The 13,147-nt window shown below is 34.7% G+C and overlaps 1 pseudogene; it reads right to left on the reverse strand.

The window, feature by feature from the left end:
• Positions 1-619: 619 nt before the first annotated feature.
• LOC128233538 (putative nuclease HARBI1) lies at positions 620-10,754 on the reverse strand (annotated as a pseudogene).
• Positions 10,755-13,147: the final 2,393 nt, after the last annotated feature.

Raw genomic sequence — 13,147 nt, forward strand, 5'->3', positions numbered from 1 at the left:
ATAACTATGTTGTCGGTTAAAGGTTTTAAAAAAGTGTGTATTACGCGGCTAATACCTTAAGACTTCAGAATTCTTTAACTTCTTTCTTACTTAATAATGCTTTTATGAAAAACAATAATTACTGATAACAAAATTGAAACCAAGTATTATATAGCTAAAAACCTACAAATATCAATTGACTAGGGAGTCCAAAAATATTTAAGTGATGAACTATTGTCTAATAAGTTAGAAAAATGCAACAGTGTTTTTTTTTTTAATTTTTCTTCCACATTAAAAATGATATCCTGCATAAGAACCATTGGTTTTGACATGTATTCATCCTATTGAAATTGTCTAATTCAAAGTCAATATTTAATATTCATTTAACATAAACTTTAAGTGACACATCTTGAACAACTTGCCAGATAATGAATTTTTTTGAAAATATCAATTACTAGTAACAAAATTGTAACATCGTTGAAAACTTTAAAAAGAAATCAATTGATTGGTAAATGCTAAAAGATTTTATAGATCTACTAAAGTCTCATAAGGTAGAAGTTCTGAATATTTTTTTTCAAATTGAACTAATCCTCCATTAGAACCATTGTTTTATACATAGATTCTTCTTTTTTGGTATGTTTAAACACATGTATAAATTGTGGTACATATTTTTGGGGAGTTATAGTGCATCTTTAAGAAGTATAATATTTACAGTACATCTTAGGTGGAAGTCAAGAGTTCATCTTTTAAGCAAGCATATCCCAAATTCAAAAGTACTGCTCTGCTAGAATGTCTCTGTACAGCAGACCATTTCTTGTTCCTTCAAAGTTCAATTGGACCTCTGGCTGGTCATCATTAAAGTCATCATTTGGGTCCAAGGTGTCCCCATTACTCAATCCGAAATTGTGCAGAAACACACATGACACTATGATAGTGCAACAAAAATCAGGCTCCACTCTAAGTCCATAAGACAGATAGGGAAACCTCCTCTTCAGGATCCCAAAGGACTGCTCAATCACCACACGCGTTCGTACTTGTGCTCTGTTGTACCTTTAAAAGTATATATGTTAAATAAAATAAGCCGTTTTCAACATGTGAATACAAATTGAAATGAACAATTTTAAGCATTTAGTTGATTATTACATTGCAATTGTTCACACACATTTTCAAAAACTTCCATATCAATAAGCAAAATGGTTTCACATTTAAATATAAATTTTCAAGACTATCCATATTTTACTACTTTTTCATGTCTAGAATTACTGAATTGGAGGCACTGTTGCCAAAATCAGCTCTGACATAATTTAATTTCTTATGACAAATGTCATAATGTGAAAGTGCAGCTCAAAGAGCATACCACTAACATACATGTTTGGAGAGTAGGTCTTAATTAAATTCAAGGGTTCTTGTCTAAACTACATTGATATCTGTCAAGTTGAGATCATAAATCAACAATAAGATGTGACATTTGATTCAAGTAAAAATTACATCTCCTGTTTTTGGCTTCTGGTTGCCAGGTATGGTGTCAACAGGTACGGCTTTGAGGGGTAGCCGCTGTCACCCAAAATATATCCATTCAAAGCACCTGAAAATGTGGAAACAAGATAATATTTGAAATGTTAAGATAATATTTTGAATGTTAAGAAAACACTGGAATTGCTCTTTCAGTTAAATAATAAGTTATTTTTACATAAAGAGGTTGAATCCCAGCCAAAATTCCTCAAGATGGCATATAAAAAGGAGATGGAACAGACATGTTTGTGTACATTTTTTTTCAATGTACCAGCTTAATTTTCCTTCCAAAAAAATATAACTATATTATATCTTCATTTCATTCTTTCATTCATTTTCAGTATCAAGAAGTGAAATATTTAGAATGATATGTTGTGAACTACCGCACTGAGAAAATATGACTGATTCCCTAACTACAACACTTTCTATTAAAGCTGAACTCTTACAGATTTACTGTATTTACAACTTTTTTATGTTTTGTCTTAGAAGGAACTAATGTTTGCACAAATATCTGCAAACCAGTGATAAAAGACAACTGACAAAATAATAGATCGCTGATTTCATGTTTCCATCCCAAAATTAAGGTTTTATGGCTTAAACCATTTCTAACAATTAAAGAAAACGCATAATTTTTTTTTTGAATTTTAATATAAATCTCTGCAATCTTATTTTTTTGTTACCCGTCTTATGTGACTGGTTTTCATACATTTTAGCATAAATTGGCTCATTCCAAGTAAAAAAAAGTTGTCACGACGTTCAATCTATGAGAGTGCAGCTTTAAGGATAATAGTAGAATGTTTCACTCCGTTAAGGAGTGCTAACTGAAAAATAAACAGGACTGTTATATTCAAAATTAGGAACATAAAGTAGATATGTATACCTGATTCAAGTTGTTGGCAAAGTTCCGACTCTCTAAAAATCCTGGCATCATGGACACTTCCCGGCCATTTTGCAACAACATTCAAGAACCGAAAGCTCGAGTCACAAACCATCTACAAAATTCATAGATGAAAATTATGCTTTATAAATGCGAGTTCATTGTGCAAAGTTCTTTGAAGAATGATACATTGATGAATATCAAACAGCAAATTATAAACACAATGTGATATAAACTTTGTTAAATATGATTTGCAGTATTGAAGATAAAATATTGCAAGCACCTCCAATTGCATAATAACCAATGTAAATCTGGTATTATTGATAGTACAGTACATGTACGTCATAATTCAGGTCATTAGTTCCTGATTCATGTGTTATTTCATCTTCACATAAAAGTGTTTGATGTTTTTGAAACAGCTACGGTACTTTAGTAAGAATAATTATGAATTTTAGACTCACTAACTACTTACTTGAACATTGATAGAGTGGTACCCTTTCCGATTAACATAATCCCCTTAATATTCCCGCGGAGCCTGAACCCTGATATGGGCTATTTCAAGAAAAATGGCTAGAAATGTTGAAAAATTGTCAGAATTTAAACATTCATTTTATACAAGTTTGTATGTCTACTTTTGACGAACAGTCTCTTTAGTGTACAAAATTGCTTTTGTATAAAGAAAACAGCACATATTAACATTTTTATCAAACTTTTATTTAGCTGAACAAGCAATACAAACGCACAATACATGAACTCTTTCAAGTTCAATTATTCTTAAAATAACACGATTTTACATGTGTCCAAATAGTTATTTTAGTAGCTCTAATGTTTGCCTACAGAAATTAAGTACTAAAGAACTCAGTCACTTAGAATTAGGTTAAAAATTTGATTTTGTGCACTTTTTTCACAAATGAAATTACCATTTACAGGTAAAAAGTGTTTTTTTCTATTTAAATTGTGCAACTACATTAAAAATATATACATTTTCATCAAATTCAAACAATAACAAGTAACATTAGCAAAGACATCATAAACCGCATCATGATTTCACTTCACGGAACAAACATCAAAACAGGATCAATATTTTTAAAAATTGTTACACTCCTGACATATATTGATAACAATCATAAACTAGATTTCACTTAAAATTTCTCTGTATAAATCAAAAGAAATGCAATTACAAAGCAATTTTTAGCCAGTGAAACATTCCAAAACAAAGTTAGCAAAAGTAATTGTGTTTTTTTTTTTACGTATTATGAGAAAGTAATTGAAAACCATACTAAAAGTATATTTTCACTTCCATCTCAACTTGTAAAAAATGAAAAAATCATTTGAAACAACAGTTTTACATTACAATAGTCACACTTAATTCCCTTTAAACCATTGGTAACCAGTGCTTATGACTAAAAATAAATGTAACAAACAGTATTCTCCACTGTTACACTCCTGACAAAAATAATCAAAGTTCATTCGTATCAAATTTCATTTTCAAACCACGACCAGGCATTATTGTGGGCAGGGATAGTTTCCTTAATATATCATCTGGGGACTGCCATGATATATCTTCTGTCTTGGGCCAGGTGTATATCCCTGTTGAGGTAGATCCCTGCATGAATCTAAGCTGTACATCTGAGCCATCCACCTTCAAGACCTGTTCAATAGAAAGTAATATAAAGATACGTAAATTATATATATTTCTATCATATATGATGAATGATATAAAAATTCAAGTATTAAATCTACTTCAAAGATGTACTGTTGAATTCTTTTTTACCTTTGCTACGTAAAGAAACTTCTTTCTGCGTGAGGTCAATCCAACAGCGACAAAATCGTCTGGTACATATCTGAAATTTGACAAGATAGTAAGCAATTTTTTTGTTTATCAATTAACGCTTTCCCTCGTATAGGCACTTTCTGATGACTCTTCAGCAGACGACTTTTGAAAACATTGATGCAAAACAAACAAACAATTTCCCCTTTTGCCACCAAGTTTTCAATTCAATCCAATTGTTAAACTTATATTTATAGAGAATTTCAATATTTTTGGCTAGAAGATTTCGAAGTCGTTGCTGCAGATTTGCTGTATGGGGGAAAGGGTTAAGCAGGTGTTTTTTTATCAATTAAGAAGTGTTGTCGATTTCATAAACTTTAAATTCCCAATCATTTGAAAATAGAATACATATTGAGCAGTTTTGTTTTGTTTATAAATCTATGATAAAGATTCACCTTTCATCAGGTTCCACACTAACATAATGCTGGAGTGCTGGCAGGTATCCTACGGCTAATACTGATTTGGGGTCACTGCCTTCTCTGATGTCTGGGTTGTCTGCATGCACTATGAGTATTGTGGACGCCAACACTTTACTGATAACACTAATACACAGGTGGTCGGCGTATGCACCATCTGTACCAATGTTCGCGACATATGACTGGAGATCTGTAGTCATGAACTGGCTCATCTTTGTCTTGTTTTCCTAAAATATAAAGTTATTTTCATAATTTTCTTTGTTATCTGTCGCGTAACATATTAATGTTAACATTTATAAATAATAGTAACCTTATGTTGTGTTATATTTTTCATTATATATTCATACTTGTACCGGCATTTTCTTCATTTTATCGAAAGTGTCGACCCGGATTAGCCTGGGCAGCATGCACATGCTGATCCAAGTCAATACTCTACGCAAAGTCCACAATGTTAGTTTTCTTGTACATGTATATTTGCAGTTTTCATTATTTTGGTGGCACGTGACTAATAAATATATTACCTCAGACAGATTCTTGATATGTTCCACCACACATTTTCTTAGCTGACTGTGAGACTTGCTGTTGGCCTGCACCTTATCTAACTGGTCAGAAATAGCCCAGAAAAAACAGTTTCCATCCGAAGGAGTTTGTCCACGTATCTTCCAGCCCTTTACCGCAATTTTAGCCTGGAAATCTGCCATTATTTCATCATGCCTGAGAACTTCTTCCGCATGGGAAACAACACTCGCCAACTGACCATTTTCTATCATTTCCTCATCACCAGATTGTCTAGCTCTATCTACACATGCATGGGGGTTAGCAACACTACAAGCTGTTAGTACATTTAAGGTACATAAAGCAAAGGGATGGCAGTTTAATAGTTGCATTATACATAGAGGATATTGCATGAGTGGTCATTCAATATGAAATTTATAAAACAAGTTTTCTAACATTGATAAAAACGGGCTTTGGCACGTTTTTATCAATTTTATCAAATAAGTTTAATAAATTCCATATTGAATGACCACGACTGTTATGTTATATTTATATTATAAATTGCAATGCGATGATTATTCACGCTAAATACATCATGTTCAGTTTGACGCTATTCATAATGACGTTACGTACGTTGTTATTACACTAGTTATACATTTTTTTTAGATTATGACGTTATATCATGCTGGCTGGCAATATTATTATTGTTGACTTAAAAATATTTTTGTTCTTGATGCTTTAAATAATTTATAACTGTGCTTCATATAAATATATTTATTATTTGTTCTCATCAAATTGTTTTACAAAGAAAATGTAATAAGTATGTGCAATATTTTCTTTATATATTTGAAATATAACTGTTTTTGTTTTGGTATGACAAAAAAAAGAGAAGAAAATTGTATTTAGGAAACCGCATTTTATAAAAAGTTTTATTCACATCTGAGACGAAGCGAAGAGAATTTATAAGATATGCAAAAGGGTTTCATGGGATATATAAAGGATACACAATGTCATTTCCACAGGCAGGTTTTTCTGGGGGATCTGTTTACCAACTTTAAAGTTGAAAAACTTGTCAGGATTCCTGTACTGCGCATAGAAGCATGGGCCTTCTTCTTTGGTTACACACACCTGGCAGGAGCAGCTAAGGTCACTGCACATAAGTATACCAGTGCCTGGTCTCCACTGCCTGATCATGTGGTAGGACTGTGTACCAGGAACTGGTTTGGCTGAAGATAATGTCTGAGGCACTGCTGATCTGACCTTTTTTTGAAGGTACATATATTACATGTTGCTTGACATTTTCGCCAGGATTCTGCGTCAGTGCCAGGTATGACTGGTAGGCATTATTAATAACTTGACCGCCTAAGATCAGCTTTTCCAGCTTTTTCTTTATTCCTGCGCCAATACCATCACTTGGACCTTTCCCATGGCCACTTTCAGTGTAGTGATAGACAACTTCAATGTTATGCTTTCTTTCAAGAAGTAGGAGGTGTTCAAATGCAGATTTGCACTTGTACTGTGCTGCGCAATTATCTGTGAAACGATGAAGGACAGTTATCGGCTCAGGACCAGGTTTGTTTTGCAAGTGTAGAATGAGCTGCTCTGTAAATGTGAATACTGCATCTGCATTACGTTTCAGATGATCGGAAATTACAACCAGTGACTCTTTTACTATGACTGGACTGTCCACTTTGCTTTCTAACCCATGTCGAACAATGTAAATTGGATGTAGAGTTACCTGCTTTTGGGCCCAGTGGGCCGATTCTATCTCGTCCTGTGGCTGAAGAGCAATATTTTCTGAAAAGTCCATCACTGCTAGACAGTGGTTTCTGGGGAGATTGGCCATTATTTCGGTTTCAACTCTGTGCTGATAATCGACCCTAAATATATGACTGGTAAATGTGTTGATTGTGCTCGCAACATTATTTACAACTTGTTGTATGGTCTCCTTTTTTGCAGATTGAATCCAGCGGGTTGTTTTTTTAGTTTCACCCTTTCTGTCGGTGTAAATTTCAGGGGCTTGCTCCCATTGGTGAAATTTTACAGTCTGGCTTCCTGAACTCGAAAGTAGTGGTTCATAAAGACTTTGAATAGAATCAGTGCCACAATTCTCACAGTCCCTGTTGACACATGTTCTGCTAGGTATAATGTCATAAGGACATACTGATATGTCAGAGAGCTCTCTGTTTGTAGTCTTCAAATCACTCTGTAAGTTTGCTTGGGCTGCCTTGTTCAGTGCATTAATCTGCTGTTCTAGATTATAGTCTTTCATGCACACACACACTCTACGACATGCTAGGTTTAGACATTTGTAATACTTTGGCACCATGCTTAGGAATGTTGTGAACTTTCTGGAGAAGTTTGGGTACTGTTTTATAAACTTTTTGTACAACTTCAGTTTGGAACTTAGCAAGTGGCGTTTAGGCACATGATTTCCATTTATGAGCAAGGTATCCTTTTTGTTGGGCATGATTCTTGAATTACTGTCAAGGAAACTGGTCAGCTTATCTTCCCATGCTGCTTTATATGCTTCTGGTTTTGTCAGTTTGCTTTTCATCTGGGCATCTTTCCTCTTCTTGTATCTATTTAGACGCCATTTCTTCTGGCCTGATAGACTGTGTTTCGTGTTTGCGAATGCCAACTTCCTTTTGACATTTTTGTTCTCTTTTGTTGGTCGGCCAACTTTGCGGAGTTCAAGTATTTCTTCCACACATTGATGGTCATCTTTGTCAACTAACTGTGAGTGTTTGTTTGGGGTTGCCTTATTCACTATTAATTTAATGGTCTTAGCCCATGCTCTGGGGCTTTCTGGGAGGTTCCTCCTAACCCTTTCGGCTATTTTTCTGATACTGGCCTGTTTCTTCTGTTTACTGGTTTTGGGTTTTGGTTTCTCTTTGATTGCCTTTTCTTGTGTAGCTTGGCGCCGTCGACTTTTCTTTTGCCATGTTCTTTGCTTGGCTTTAATGTCCTTGTCTAGTACAGGATTACTTAGTCTTTCCCGTCTGATGCGTTCTTTGTACAGGCGATTTTTTTCTTTCTTTTTCATTTTCATTTTTTCAAACTTGGCATTGTCTTTTTTTAGATTTTCTCTGTATTTCCTAACTCTGTCCTTTGATGTTACAACTATCTTCTCTGTAATTGCAATTTTTTTTTGTTCCGCAATGCCCTTTTAATAGCCGGAAGGCTTACAATTAACTTTTCCATATTTCCTATGATAGTTGTTCTGTAAAAAAATGAGTATTTACACTCATTACCACTTTTTGGTCAGGAGTGTAACATTTAATGACATGTTAATAATCATGCTGGAAATACAAGTCTCATACTTTTAAATTTATTTAGTTATAGAACAGAGTTATCAGTTTGTCTCATTGTAGCAAAAAAATACCATTAATTGATTGTCAGTCACTTTATGATTGTTTAATTAATTATATGTTAATTAAGTTTTCTTAAATTCAAACGTCTTTGATAAAATTCTCAGGTTTAAATGGTTTAAACTTACCTTATTTACATCAGATGGAAAATTCATCCTCCTCTTCTCATTTTTAATCTAAACCTTTGCACAACAATACTGTAATACTTTTGGAACTGATGATGTCATAATATGCTAAAAAATCGCCAAAATGTGTTACACTCCTGACAATCACATGTCACCTATGTGCTCAGTAAGCAATCACCATCTTCACTCATGATCGTCACTTTTGATCACTCCAAGACATATACTTCCAGGAACTACACAATTTGACACATGTGTAAACTTTATGCCAACACATTGGTTCATTTTATACCAAATGTTACACTCCTGACATATTTAGGCCAGCTTCTTTCTAGAAAGCTAAACAACAGCAGAAGTAATAACACAAAAAAACCATTGTACCCATGTAATAATGATATATTAACCTGAACATTGAATAAATAAATTGCAAGTTAGATGATCAATAATTTGAGCTGTACTTTTACAAAGAGCTTTTTGATAACAAAACATGGGGGAAAAACTTCAACACCTCTTTTTATTATCAGTTATATTTCATGTTATAATAAGAGAATATTGCTTTCATTTTTATGTCACCTTGAAGTCAACATATGTAATTTTATTCTAAATAAAGTTATTACTTTGTCAATTGACATTGTTTCTCACTGTAATGCTTTGAATTGAGTGCTTTTTGTAAAGTGTCACGTTTTTTTGTTACACTCCTGACATTTTTGGCCTGTTTTTTGTGCATAACTTTTTTATTAGTGAAGCCTTTTCAGTCAAACTTCCCAAACTTTTATATGACACAGAATAACAAGATATGGAAAAAAAAAATGATCAAAAGTTGCATACTTTTAATTTTATTTATGAAAAACACAAACTAGCCATTTTTTTTGAAATAGCCCATATGTGTCCCGTCGACAACTCCTATCACATTCGGGAACGCTGGAAAATGTAATTATATCCATCGGTTTGATTATTTAAATCATGCATTAACGATTAGAAAAATTGCTCTATGACACTTGGTTACCATTGGGTTACGAAGATTTACGCTTTGTCTTTCTATTATGCGCCAATCAATTGTAATCGCTCTCCACCCCTGGGTTTGAACCCGGGATGCGGACGCATTTGGCAGTGATTTTACCCAGGATTCGCTGGACTAAACGTAAGAATTACTGCTATTACCCAAACATGGGGTGGGGGGGGGGGGCGGCGGATAGCACGCTGGAGAGATATTGGCACCAATGGTGGGATACAAGGAAGTTCAAGTGCGTTACCCTAGCTTTTTTATCAAAGCCTTAGTTCTTATCCATGCTTGCTGTAAAGCACTGATACAGGGGAGGGGCGGTGGGGATTACAGATACAAAGGGTAGAACTTTTCTGGGTTAGACCAGTACTGAGTTGAGTACACCACTTTTCAAATTCAATGACATTTTTGTTTAGGTATGAATACAATACTGTATACAGTATACAATGTTTACATACAGTACCTGGTATAGGCTAGAAGAAATGAAAATAATTTGTTTCCGCCCCATCTAGTATGACATTGTATTGTTTTCTGGCTAAAATGTATACCACAGTATTCACAAAATGAATAATTCATACCAAGGTCAATATTGTGACAGCTCGACTACTTCCGCTTGCATTTACCCATCCGATTTAACAGCAAGAAAATACATTGACCGTCTCTAAGGTGACATACTACCTAGATAATTGTCAAGTATAAAAATATAGATTTCAAATGAATACATGCCTGCTATTCGATAAAATTCTGCTTTGCATGCTGCCACATCCGATCTAAATCCTATGGTCCTGCTACCGATCTCGGCGAACACCTTGATGACACCTTTCACCGCCCGGCATACTGAAGAAGGTGAAATCCCATGGACAGCACCCACTACTATATAGTGGGTGCCGGTGGCCAAAAAACTGCAGTGTAACAAGCACACTTAGAAGTGGCGGGAGTGGCATTGACCGACTCGTCGGCCGGACCATTGATTGGTACGCCCTGTCAACAAGCTGTATGATAGAGTGTGGCCGGAATCTGTACCGGTTGAATACCTCTAATTCTGACATCACTTCCAGCGGGTTGGTTCGGTCCTGGAAAACTCGCGGAATCGGCAAACCAGCGATGCGGTTACGAATACGCCGAATTCGGCGTCTGATGTCGGCCATTTTTAATCCATCTATAACGCGTTTAAACCAACAACAAAGCAGGTTTAGCTAACGGGTTTAAGTCAATCGGATTAAGCGCGTTATTTGTTTCGAGAAATGCAACGGAATTACGGAATGGGTTTAAGCCAGTTACTAATCGGTTTTGGCTTAGTAAGAGGTTTAAGAAGTTTCGAGAAATCGGGGCCTGGAGATCTCGCTCTTGTTGATAAATTCAATAGCACTTTTAGATATATTGATGATATTCTAAGTTTGGATAATCCTGTTTAAAGATAATATTCAATTGATATACCCTTCACAATTGCAACTTAATAAATCTCATACATCCGATTTACAACCGTAATTAAAGTCTATTATTTAAATATTTGACTTTGCAGCTTACCTTTTGACCCTATAAATCCAGTTTCAAAATTGACAAGATTATCATGACCAATTTTCATGAAGGTTATGTATAGAACGCCGGCACTCTCTTTCGTTGTCCAAAAACTTTATTATTGTGTTTGTTTCTTTTTACATTATGTACCAAGTGTTTATATAAAACATGGTGTACAAACATAGTTACGTTATGTCAGTTTATCTTTATATGTTGTGGTTTTGTACTTATTATGTCCATACATTATTATATTATGTGCATACTTTATTATATTATGTCCATGACTAACAACCTTGACGGAGCACTCACCGAAAAGGCAAGGCCCGAATGAGAGTATAAACAAGCTAACACACAACCAAAGCTTTTAACAAAGACATTTGACCAGGAGTGAGCTGAGAAAATAATTGTTAATTTTTTTTATGCATACGTAATATGTTTTTATAAAGTGGACTTTCACCCTTTAAATTGACCAACATCACCGGCACCATGTACACCTGAAATCAGAAAATTGTATTTAAGCATCACATACTCTTTTCCGATGAATAATGAATCTGCAAGAGAACAAAATATGTATTCTATAAATAAGACCGTGTTGATTTCTATATACAGTGACTACATGTGTTGCATCATGTTCTAATCAAAAATGCCATTTCACATAATTATTCTGACATTTTTTAACATATTTCATACATTAAAAATTTGGCTTGTTAAAGCTGCACTGTCACAGATTTATCGTCTTGACAACTTTGTTTTATTTTTTATCTTTGAATGACCAAAAATGTGTGTGAATATCTGCTTACCAGTGATAAAAGGCTGATGACAAAACATCAGACCTGAGATTTTCATATTTCCATTTAAAATTTCATGTTTTATGGCAAAAACCAATACAATTGCTTTAAGAAAAATGCATTAACATCATTTCTTTCAATTTAAATATAAATATCTTGGATCTGATTTTTGCGAAAATTGGTATATATTCCATGCAAAAGAGAAAAAAAAGTAATTGCATCGTCAAGTAGGTGCAGAGCTACAATATGTTGTTTATAACCAGAGAATTCGGGCTCAATTGCAGATTGTGTGTGTGGTCAGAAGAAAAAGAAAGCCTTCCGTCATAATTGTGTGCTTAATGTTGTATTAGCGTACAGTCATTGTTCACACTGAGCGGAACTCTTGCAAGTTAAAATGTATACGAAATTACCTTCGTCTGCATTGCTGAGCATTTTTTCCATCACACAAACCGCTTGAACTCCAGATGGGCACTGGTAATTGTCTTTGTTGATGTTCATGTCGTAACCCATATGGTCAAGAAATATCTTCTGGTCTTTAGCACTCATATCCAAAGTGGCAAAAATTGAGGATAATCTGTGCATCATTTCAGTGGCATTCACTGGTAACTTGATGTCAGCCCTTTGGCAAACCTCGGGGACAGCTTGCCAACCAGAGCAATGTGTCTCCATTTCTTGGCGCAGAAAGGAAAACATTATCTTCTTTTACACCAAATGCGCTTCTGTCTCTGATTAGAATGTCAGTTGGGGGTAATAAGGTCAACCGGTACTAACACAGGAACATACTTTCTACACATGTTCTTGAGGTAAGCCAATCTGTACTGACCAAGCAAGAACTGTTCAGCTGGATCAGTAGTTTTCTCTATTTGATTTTCTTGTATCCAACTTCCTTCTCTTGCATCTTCCTATTCTGAAAGTAACATGCTTGCAGCTTCTTCTCCCCTCCTAGCATTGTAAAGTGTAAGTCTAGCCACAACCAGACTTCTTAACCAAACATTATCCTTAACGTCATAACTATTCTTTATGTCACTGATCTCGGCCGTCAAGAAGCATTTCAATTCTTTCAAACTTGTTTCATTACGTAAATTTGAAGGTTTACTTGCTGTTAGTAACGATTTTCCGACACATGATTGTCTTGACTTTGGATATATCTCACTTGACTTGTGCTTGTATGCTGCTTTGATTTTATTTTAATTCTGCCTCTTTTATTTGGTCCTGCATTGTGTCACTATAGAAAG

Source organism: Mya arenaria, chromosome 5, assembly GCF_026914265.1.
Source record: "Mya arenaria isolate MELC-2E11 chromosome 5, ASM2691426v1".
In the NCBI taxonomy this organism is placed as follows: domain Eukaryota; kingdom Metazoa; phylum Mollusca; class Bivalvia; order Myida; family Myidae; genus Mya; species Mya arenaria.